The sequence below is a fragment of the Enhydra lutris genome, unplaced genomic scaffold (assembly GCF_002288905.1).
Source record: "Enhydra lutris kenyoni isolate GAN:26980312 unplaced genomic scaffold, ASM228890v2 scaffoldscaffold1, whole genome shotgun sequence".
NCBI lineage: Eukaryota > Metazoa > Chordata > Mammalia > Carnivora > Mustelidae > Enhydra > Enhydra lutris.
In genome coordinates this window covers 69499201-69511369 of record NW_019154085.1, presented here as the reverse complement: position 1 = coordinate 69511369, position 12169 = coordinate 69499201, and positions in this window count along the sequence as shown.

Below are 12169 nucleotides of genomic sequence, written 5' to 3'. Positions count from 1 at the left end.
GGCCCCGCGCGCGCCGAGGGCAGGGGCGGCGACCGGGGGTCGAGAGGACGGCGGTCCGCGCGGCTCCCACGCTTCCGCCGGAGTCAGGAGTTGAACATTCCGCCTCTCCGCCCCGCGCCAATGAGGAAGACAGTCGCGGCAACAGCACCACCTACCTCCGAGCGCGGAACGGCCGGGCCTCTGGCCGCAGCTCCGAAGTGCGGGCCGGCCTCCCGGGCCTGCGCCCCCCGAGGGCTCGGTGCGCCCCTGCGCCCAGGCAGCCGCCCGGCTGGGGGGATGGAGGAACTCGGTGGGAAGAGCACCGGCCCTGCAGCGCGGGGCGCCGGGAGAGGGAGGCGTGCCTCTGGGCCTCTCGGTAGCTTTCAGCTCATTTTAACAAGTTCCCACCACCTGTCGGGTCAACTCAGTCCTTACCAACCAACACTTACCTTGTCAGAGGCGCTGGGAAGGCTGCTTCAGGCCCCGCAGGAGTTAATTATCTGGTTGGGAAGGGCACAGACCTGGGAAGATATTTCTAGGAGATTGGGCTGAAGGCTGCATGGGTGGGACCACCAGTAAATACTTACGGAGGAATTTCGAGGAGGGGTCACGGCCTGCTGCCTGGCTGCGTGACTTTAACAAAAGTTCAGATGAGGACACAAGAACTTATCCCAGGTGTTGAGCAAGAGGCAGCAATAAGTATTGGGAAGAAAAGTAATTGTTGATTGGGAAGGATGGCTCTGTGGGGGAAAGGCAAGGCAAGGTCGCAAAGGTACAGGCAGCATTATCCAGGGGTTTGGGTTCAGATTTTATCATCTATGGGCCCTGGGGAGCTGGGGGAAGTTAGAATCAAAGGGTTTTGTGTTTGAACGGTGACTTAGAGAGCGAGCAATCCAGGAGGTTGTGGGCCAGGAGGTTGTGGGATGCGTTACTAGGGCAAGACTGGGAAGCAGCAAGAGCGGTAAATACTGTTACGACCTGGTAATGGGATTGTGAGGACCTGGGCAGGAGGGTAGGAAATGGACCTGGAAAGGAGGAATGGAATTGAGGGACATGTTTCAGGAAGAGGCCACAGAAGCTGGGGGTGTGGAAGAGAAGAAGGAAAGAGCCAGGAATGATGCGAAGGTTTCAGGCCTGAGTGACTGGAAGGAGGGTGGCGCCATTGACAGGAATAGGGATCTGTGAGGGAGAAGCTGGCTTGAAAAACAGATAGAGATGCAGCAGCTGAAATATGAAACAGAGACACAGAAAAGAGGTCAGGAGAGAAAGAATTGCAAATCGTCAGACAGTTGAAAATATGAAAGCAGAGGGATAGGTGAAAATAAGCTAAAAACACACCATGTTCTCGTCTGTTTTTCAGATTATTGAATTTTCCCTTTGGTGAGAACTAGGAATTTCAGCACTGATGGATTCTTTTTCAGTAACTGAGAAATTAGGATTGATGAAAACTGTCACGCTAACCGAATTCCTGATGTAATCGAATAGTTCTGAAAATCATCTAAACGTGAGAGAGTAAACTAAGACTCCTCAGGATGGACACACGTATCTCATGACTCCAGTTGGTCTACCTCACAAGGCACTACATTGTGATGGCAAAGACCCTAAGACTGGGAATGAGGGAGCCTGGCTTCTGGTTTTTTAGTCCTGCCACTCATCCGCTGGGGAGATTTGCTAGACAGGCCGGGTTTTCTGCTCTGCAAAATAAGAGGGCCCGGTGAGATGTTAGCCACAGGCTCCAGCTTTATAACTGTGAATGTATTACTGTAAACTTGAAGCACATGCCTTAAGTGTCTTAACATTTTCACCCATTCCCCTTCCTCCCCATCCATTTTTTCCTTCATCCTATTTCCCCTACCTAATTAGGCAAAGAGGATAAGGAGCAGAAACAGTGAACACTACAGCGTAGTTTCACAAATATGTTTACATGATAAACTGGGAAGCATTTTCTTATCTACCCAACCAGGCTGCAAGTTCCTTGAGGTAGTGTCTTATTTCTGTTGTATCTGCCCATAGCTGGAATAAATGCGTAATTGTGTGATAACCTGGACGCCTCAAGTCTGACTCTTCTTTGGTCAAGTTGCGTGTTTCCTTATGACTCTACTGGTCTCTTTGAGCCCCAGACCTAATAAATATAGTCTAGTGCTTAGTCCTATGGCTGACTCTGCTTTTTCAAACTTCCCAATCTTTTTTGGAGCACGTGTTGGTCGATTCTCACCTGTGTAGGTTTATAAATGTGAAGAGCAATACCAAAAGCGTCCTAGTCAAACCTCTCCTATCAAACCTTCCTATCCCTTTGCTTCAAATGTCTCTGCAGTAAAAATAGATGTACTGTCAGCAGCGGGGTGGATTGGGAGTCCTTAGCACCCTCTTATATCCAAGAATACCCTCCAAAATAAATATGCAATGTCAGGAAAAAACAGTGTGTTTGCTATGCAAATAGATCTTAAAGAAAAAAGTCTTCTGGTCTCCCATTCAGATTTTTGTCCCTAAACTCCTCTGGAATAGAAATTTGAAACTGCCACCAGCTATGGGAGGATCAGAGACATGCAGACATAAATTCTACTAAGGATAGGAGGAAAGGCAGCTTACAAGGAAGAGAGCATTCTGATTATCGTTCCCACTCTGAGGCACATGGGGACCCAGGAGCATTTTCTCCAGCCATCTCTGTCCTCCATGGCAGACTCTAAGTGGTCTGTGTCTATATCCTAGCTAGGAATTACCAGCTTTTGCCCAAAGGCTGGTGCTCTCCCTCCTGCACCATGTTGAACCCCCAGGACATGAAGGCACACAGTCCTGCATCCCTTAAGATAAGCAACCCTGACCTTAAAATCAAGCGTGAAGCCCAGGTCATTGTTGGAACTTAACTTTCATATCTAACTTAAAGACCAAAGAATTCACAAGAATATCTCGGGTCCCAAATTTGCTTAAGCGTTCTAGGGCCTGAAAGGAACAGCAGGGCAAGAAGAGAAATTAGGGACTTGGGCAAAACTGGTTCAACAAGCATTTACTAAAGGGCAGGCACTGTGCTGAGCGTGTGATGATAGCAGTGGCCAAGACGTGGTCTCTGTTCTCACAGGGTGTGCTGAGTGCAGCAGAAAAGCCAGAAAAGACACAAGTGATTGTACTGTGGTGTGCTCTTAAGAAGGCAAGGATATAGGATTACAGTAGGGCACATAACACGGGTTGGAGGGGTCATGGAACCTCCATGTCCATGGGAGAAGAACGGAGTGAATTTGCTGGACAGAAAGGTGGGAAAGGTATTACAGGCAGAGGAAACAATAAGTACAAAGGTCCAAGAGCATTTAACAAGTTCGAGGAATAAATTCTTTGGCTAAATGAGTAAAGGTGTTGCCGGGGGAGTAATCATCCTCATGATGGTAGTGATGGTAGCAGCAGGAGCAAGAAGAATACTGATCATGATAATCATACTAGTGACGGCTACTATTTACTGCGTGCCCAGGTGCTATGCTCTGAGCTAAGAGCTATACACGGACTGTGCATCTGATCTTCACAACAACCCCATCAGGCAGTTGGAAACCTCATCCCACGCTGTAGGGCAGGACAAAGTGTTGGAAAGCTTTAGCGACTTGTCTTCCTTTGGGGAGCAAGAGGTGGACTTCAGGGCTTGCTCTTTTAGATAAGGCGATTTTCCAACTTTTTGGTCTCAGAACTCCTTTACACTCTAACGTGCTTGAGGGTGCCAAATAGTTTCTGTATCGGTAAGTTGTATCTGTCACCATTTATCATAGTAGAAATCGAAACAGAAATCTATTTAAAATTCACCTATGCTAGCATAAATATTTTGATGAAAAATAAATATTGTGCAAAATTTTAAAAGTGAGAAGAATGTCATTGTTTTATATTTTTGCAAATCTTTATAATGTCTGGTTTAAAAGAAGACGATTGGTTTCTCATATCTGCTTCTGCGTTTCATGTGGTGCAGCATCATACCACATGTACGCTTTGGGAGAGCCCACTGTTCATTCATAAGAGGGTACAGTGAAAATCACACCTTAGTATCTTTATGAGATGAGTTTTGACCTTTCAGACTCGCTTGAAGGGGCTCCTGGAGCGAATTTGGAGAACAGCTATTTTAGAGAGTCTGAGGTGGAGGGAATCATTGGCCTTGTATCCCGCCTGCCTCAAGATGCAGAGTCAAGGGGCACCTGGGTAGCTCAGTAGGTTCAGCCTCTGCCTTTGGTTCAGGTCATGATCTCAGGGTCCTGGGATCGAGCCCCACATCGGGCTCTCTGCTCAGCAGGGACCTTGCTTCCCCCCCACTCTCTGCCTGCTGCTCTGCCTGCTTGTGATCTCTCTGTGTCAAATAAATAAAATCTTAAAAAAAAAAAAAAGAAAAGAAAAGAAATGCAGAGTCAAAGGACAGCTACCCAGAAGAGGGAAGAGCACAATTTGCTAGACCTCTGACAACTTGGGGTGCAGTGCCAGCCCTATCCTTCAACAGCTATCACTTTGTTGGGACCGTACTGCCTGATGACCATGTGACATGATGAAGGCCTACTCACCTTTGAGTCTTGAGTCCTAGGCACTGCTGCCTTTTGCTCTCGTCTGCCATGCTATTCTTCTTGAATATCCTAGATCGAACGTGTGACCGAATCATAGCTGAGTTTCTCATACCCTTTCAGCATTGAGCCTTGCCCTCTATCCTGTTTGTTCTTACTCCTACTTTATTGCTAGGAATTCATAAGCTTCTTCCCCAAGTATATAACAGTTGGTATGATTTTCTGGCAAGATCCTAGAGTTATTATTAAATGATTATTATTATTTCTGGCAAGATCCTAGAGTTATTACTAAATGATTAAACAGAAAGCTAGTAAGTACTTCGAATGTGAGCACCGAGAACCAACACGGATGCACTGAAATCAAGATGTACCAGACAAGCCTGGCTTTCTCTGGCGGAATCATAGAGGACAATGAGGACTTTCTCAGTGAAACATGACAAAGTTTCTCAAGACGACTTTATAAATCAGAAGGGGATTTTAACGAATGACAGGATAATACAATAAATTGCTGTCAGTTTGAAAACACCTTCAAAGGTACACCTGCAAAAGGGCTCATGTCACTCAGGATGCAATATTCCCTTACAAAGGGTTTCTAATGGTATGTTGCTGGGCCCTGTTCTCTATCCTGCCTATTCAACGTTTCTGCAATTTAGGTTAAGACCTATGTGACTTGCCTGTCTGATTAGGGAATAACATGTATTTGGAAGCAATATCCAACACAGTACATAGAATTGTACCAAAATTCAAAAACCTTTACTCAAACACTTTTACTGACACTTTACTGCCTGCTAAATACACTCCAAGATCTTGAGAGCACATGGTCTAATCCAGCTTTTCTTCACCAACATTATCCCCCATCTTCATTGGCCTGATGTTGCCCTCCTTCCAGCACCTTCACCCCCTTCCCTGGATCTTCCTCCATCAGTTCTCACCCTCAGCATCACACTGGGCCACCAGGAATGCTCTCTCCTCCCTCCATCACATGTGTGGCAGTGGCTCCCTCAAAGGGAGCATGAAATCTTAAGGGAAATAGAAAATGTAATGAAAATAGTCATATGTCTGAAACTGAGGGTTCTGCTTGAACAGCGACAATAAATAGACCCGAGCATTCGTCCCCAGATAACTGTATCTTAGCCCCAGATGAGCTGGTGGGACACTGGAGGAACATTACTTGGTTTCTTAGCATCTCCAGGGCTTCCAGATAACCCATCTTGCTCTTCTGGGTGAAGCAAATTCAGACCTAAACTTCAAGACACCCCAAGAAAACCAATGATATTATCTCATATGGCATTCAGAATATCACAAATTTATTAGATTTGGGCACATGGGATTAAGAAGGAAAACTCTTCTATCTGTTGATATCTGGAAAAGCAAGTACTGTATTTCATAAGGTAATTATTAGTTCCAATGAATAAATGCTCATGAACCATCAAGTGACATCAACCATCTTTTATAAAAAAAATTTTCAGGTATCTATAGATTTTTCAGTGTAAACATTATTAGAGGATGATACCAGTATGTAATCATGAGTCTTCTCTATTCAGTAGTCTTTCCTTTTTCCCCTCAATAAGCAATTTTTAAAAACTATTTTACCTGCTCTGTTTTCTTCATTTTGCTTGCCTCCAGAAAGTCTGCAAGTAAGCACCATAGTTCTTCTGGTCTGCCTATAGAGGGGATAAACGAGCGAAGTAATGACTCCTTCCCAGTAAAGGGCCTAGGACCTCTCAAGAGTGGATTAACCAGTTTATTATATCAGAAATCCTGATCAAATTTCAAGGTCACTTTTCCATCCACACTTCTCTTATATAATTGTTTCTCAAGTTGAAATTTTTTCAATGAATATTTTTATAAAGTTCTATATGCTTTTTTTGGGGGGGGTCACCATTGGCTTTCCCTAACTTTTGAAAACCCATTTGTATTAAACTCCTGTCCACATTGTTGTTTGTAACACCTTCCAATTTAGTATCATCTGTAAATTTCATTAACATGCTATTTACTCCCTCTTCCAGATCATTAATAAATGTTATTTCTTATGTATTAAATTTTGCGGTCAAATAGATTTAATTTACTGTTGTAATTTCAGAGCATGTTTTCTAAAGATACAATGCAGTTAAGAATGGTCTTAACATAGGCTTAAATCCATCCCCAGTTTATAGTTATTTTACTATTATGCAATCCATTTGTGTTCTCTAATCAACACTGTTGTGAGCTCCATTGAAGCAATAATCAATTGATTTTCTCTTCCCTCTTTTTCAATACAGTCATCATCTTGGCTTTAAATGCACAGCAATAGCAGAGTTAGAACTTATTGTTGTACTCTGATCCACAGCTATTTATAAAAGGAAATTAAGTCTTTTTTCTCAGTGGCTATTCTTCCACTGATATAAGAAATATTCTCTGTTTAAAAATTATAACCATAATATTTTATTTTCCTAAGCATAGTTTCAGTATTCTAAAAAGATATAGATTCTAGATCTTTCCTTAAGCAAGCAAAGAGAGTATGTATATATCATTTATATATCAAATATATATAGGAAAAGATAATATATGTATTAGACAGAGAGAGAAAGAGTGTGTGTGTGTGTGTGTGTGTGTGTGTGTGTGTATTTTCTTTTCTTATAAATCTACTCACTGCTTCCCTGACACCTAGAGAATCTGGGGTGACTTTGTTTTTTACAATAGGATTAGACATGTTAGCTTCAAATCGGAGAATGAGGTTCATTAAGCCTTTGCTTCACTTTGTGTCACACATCATCTTACTTATCAGGCCTTCCATAGTGCCAGTGTCCATTTTCAATGAGATGAGGTCTCTTACATGCCACTTATTTCTGTCCTTATGTTCACATATTGCAATTTTAAATCATTATGCATGAGGTTAGTCTTCATATTCCTACATATCACAATTCTCCTCACCACTGGAGAGCTGGCAAAAGTAAAAGAGTAGAAATAACTGGATAATTGTCTTAGTGTTTTACTTCATTAATACAAAGCAGACCTTACCAAATTGTTATGGGAAAACATTTCAAAATAATTATGTCAGATTTGCAAAATCCTACTGAACTATTTCAGTTGAGTAATCAAAATACAGACTCACTTAACCAACCATGGCCTGTCTATACAACAAGTTTTTCTGGATCATTTTGCCATGCAAATTAGTTGCACAAACCCATAACAAGTTTCAGTGTATTAGATTACACAGTTTGTTATCTATGAGCAACATCTCCAGCCACTGGAGGAAGCAGTGTCAGATGTACCTCCAGATGACTCAGATTATTTCCAGGCCTGAGGGATCTGGATGCAGCAAGTTTTAGTGTTAACATACGGTGAATGATGCTTAATAGGTATTCTTGAACTTGTAGGCTTTACTTGGGTAGTCTTATCGCTAATACATATGTAGATAGGGATCGAATTCAAGCTCTGGCCCTCTTCCAGACTTCATCAAGTCGGGCTTGAACTTAAGTGTTCGTTGTATGTAAGAACTTGATAACTTGATGGATCCCTTGATCCACCATACAACCCATTGTAGATGTTAGTGAGGACTTTGAAGCATCTAAAACTCAAAAAGGAAGGCTCTCAATGCAACACAGCATTGGGACTAAGAACATGGGCTTAGGAATTAAATAGACCTGGGTCTGCTGCATAGTGACCTTGTGTATTTTATCAGCCTCTCTGGGCTTCAGTTTCTTCACCTGTAAAATGGGGACCATAATGGGGTTTTTGTTTGGAGGAAATAAGTAAAGAGATGGACAGTGTTTAAAACAGGACCTGGCTCAGAGTCCGTGTTCAGTAATGCTGTGTATTATTATTGGTCATGTTCCGCATGCTAAACATTCGCTATTATATTGCTGTTACTATTATTATTATTATTCAGTTACCTGAATTATTTCTGTTTCCTCTGGAGTCAGTTTTTCTTTTTATTTCCCTTTACTTTTATCTCTTATGGTACTAGTTTTCTCAGATATCTGGTGATCATTAGTTATTGTTTAGGTTTAAGAATGAAAAATTATGTTGACTATTTTAAGTAGCTGGCATGGATTTTCTCTGCTGCTATGAAGCAGACTTTTCTCCTATAGGACATGTCCCCGAATGGAAGATTCAATGGGAAATTCAAGTACATAGAGGGACAAGTTGACTGGCAGGCATGCTTTAGGATATTTTCATTGACTCAGCCAATACAGTAGAATTAGTGCTAGTATGCCTTGGACTTTTTCTTTCTCCTACTGTGAAGTTATAACCCCTGAGAGCTAACGAAAACATGTGAGAGATAGTGCTGGAAGCGTACCCAGGAAGAATACCTAGGAAGAGTAGCCCAGTGGATGGAAGGTTTGCTACAACTTGAGAGGCCAGTTATCAAGATGGTAAAGATCAGGAAGAAATTAGGAATTGGTAGAAATCCTTTGTTATTATGAAGGGCATCAAAAATATCACTGCAGCTTCTGAGGATCTGTCAAAAGTAGCAGGGGAAAAACTGTCCCCTAAGCTTATTATGACAAAAAGGAAGAGTTATGTCAATGAGCATTCTGGAAATTTACCTCCACATGGAAAGGTAATGATTTGGTTAGGCTCCTGTTACCATGAATGTATGTCTATGCTGAATGTGTGCTAGGACTCAGCAGAATTGCTGAGAACTCTGACGTTTCAGTCTTTCCTTCTTTCTTTTCCCATTGGTTCCTGAAATGGAAAGAAAGAAGAGGGAGGTTTACTTTCCTGGTATGAATTATGACATCCACCTTTAGGAGATAGAAGGAGCGTAGCTAGTTTGGGTTTCAAATAAGACAATTTTCTCTGTTATGATAAAAAAAAATTTTGTCTTTTGGGGCACCTGGGTGGCTCAGTGGATTAAGCCGCTGCCTTCGGCTCAGGTCATGATCTCAGGGTCCTGGGATCGAGTCCCACATCGGGCTCTCTGCTCAGCAGTGTGCCTGCTTCCCTCTCTCTCTCTCTCTCTCTGCCTGCCTCTCCGTCTACTTGTGATCTCTCTCTGTCAAATAAATAAATAAAATCTTTTAAAAAAAAAATTTTGTCTTTTATACTGCCCTTCTAAAGAGAATGACCCTGGTAACAGGAGGGTCTTCTGTTTGCTGAGGACAAACATCTTCATCCTCAGTCAGAGTGGGGACTTTCATATTTGGAGCTAGGGCTGCAGGGAAAATTAACTGATTTACATTAAAAAGAAAATATGACTTTGGGTCCCCAGGAATGATCTGCAAACTAGAGGGGTGGAGAATTGGGAATGTGAAGAGGACACCATATTATGGGTAGCAAAGAAGAAAGATTTGGAAGACAAGATAGGTCCTGTGAGGTTTTGTTTGTTTTTTTTTTTTTTTAAATGAAATACCATGGGATTCTGTAATAAAACCCCCTCTCCATCTTTTCTACAAAATATTCAGTAAATTTACATCTCTCAAAAATACTTCAACTTCAGTGGAGCCAATTTTAATGAAATAAGGCAAAGAGAATAATATGAAAACACGTATGAAAACAACCACTTGGCTTAAGAGATAAAGTGCTTCAAATACAACAGAAGTGTCTTCCTGGTTATGAGTGGATTCTTTATGACAAATGCAGAGAAATATCATATCATCCTGTGAAATTAAGGACTTCCCATGGTATACATACAATATATAAGATTTTTATGAAGGGACACACACACACACACACACACACACACACACACACACAGAGTTTGGTTTTAAAGACAAACTTTAGAGAAAAATACACCCAAATCTCTTGTCAAAACTCCATTTACAATATTTTGGTAAAATTAATCTCATGCTTTGGTTGCCTAAACTCTTCTCCGTTATTTTTAGTTTGTGGCTTCAAAAGCCTGAATAATCTGTTCTCTTGGAGGCAAAAAGAGAGTCAAACAGTGTGGCCTCGTAGTTAACAACTTATGTTCTGGAAGCAGATTACATTTGGTTTCCCCAACTCTGCCATAATTTAAGCATGTGACCTTGAGCAAGATAATTTCTCTCAGTTTTCCTCACCAGTAAACAGTAAGACTATTCATCTCATAGGTATTTAGAATAAAATACTGTGTGCATATATCAGGTAGACAGTAGGTATTCAATAAACGGTAAGTGAAGTGACAGGTTGAAAAGAATTCATTACAGAACCAATATATCCTAAAAATTCTCTTCCAAAGCCAGCATTCAGAGAATTTTGTATTTAAAACTCTGTATTCCTTACTGATCTTCCTTTTCTTTTAAGTGGAGGTACAAAATTTCCTCTTTGCCCACCCCAGCAATCATCTTCTCTTGCTGCTCAAAAGATTTCCCTGCCCTGTGTTACAGACAGTATTCAGTTGCTCCAAAGATGCTAATTCTGACACATAAGCGAACCCCGCACCTCAGGTCTATACTAGGACTACCTTATCTCAGTCATTCCCACAACCACCCCTCCCCCCACAAGTGGGTTTAATGTTGACTTAATGTTATTCATTTGCTCATGTTGTTAGCGAAAGCAAATTCTTAATTAAAAGGACCAAGCTTCACCTGGCTCACACAGAGTGCCACAAGCAATAATCTCTAATTTAGTGGACCCTCTGGCTCATACCTTCAATTTAATTTCTGAAGCCAGAAATATAAATGGAGTTTATGATGGCCTGTCAGCATCATGTGAGAGGAGATCAGAGCCACTAATAAAGAACCCTTCCTTGGGAAGAACTCATAACAGCGTAAAACTGTTTCTAGGTGATGTGGACTGAACACATAAATGAACACCCCGGTCAGGCTAAAATCTAACTCCTAGTGTGATCTGTGTGTGACTCGTGTCACCCTTGGTTTAGTTTCTGATCATACATGAATATTGGATCTGTTGGTAAAAAGTCCGAATCTTTCTCTCTCTTCACCTCTCCTCTCTTTCACTTGGTAATTTGAACTGTTTTCCAGTCCACTGCAAATAACTTTTAAAATGGGTCTGTTCAAGATAACAGTATCCCCTTTCAATGACTGCAGCAACAATTTTGTGCATTTGGCGTCCCTTTGGGGGAAAGGACAAAGGATGAGGGGAAAGGCCAGACTCTCCAAAGGCTCCTTCGCCTCAAGTCAGTTTCAATGGCTGGAAGCCACCATGTAGGTTTCCTCCCTTTTCCAACCTTTCACGATTGTTTTGGCTGAAGACTCTCAGGCGAACTCCCAGTGTTCTGAAGTTCTGTTTACTGTTGCCTCTCCTTGCAGCACAGAGGCAGGAAAGACACTGAAATTTCCTGAGTGCCAAGCACTCCCTGTGCTAGGCGCTTTATACACCTTAACTCATTGAATTCCCAGGCAGCCTTCATGAGGGAGGTATGAGGATGCCCGTGAGCAGAGGTGGAAATCGAAGCTCGGAGGTTAACTACGTTGGCCCGTGCTCACAGCTGAGGCTTCCCGCATGTCGGGGTGCAGGCTGTGGCCGTGAGAGGAAGCTTGGTTGAAGGAGAGCTCTGCAGTGGGACAGCACCGCTTTAGACAATACACATGAAAATGCTGAGTCAATCCCAGATCTGCCTGATTGTAGAGTCCGTTATCTTTCTGATATTCCGTGTTCCTTCCCCAAGAGCTCGATTCACTCCCACAGAAGCACCAGGTCCCGAAAAACTGGCCCCAAACACGAGAAGTGTCCCTTCTAGCCACTCACTTTTGAGGCTAGCCCCACTCTAGCAGACTGTGAAAATGACAGCTATTTTCTTC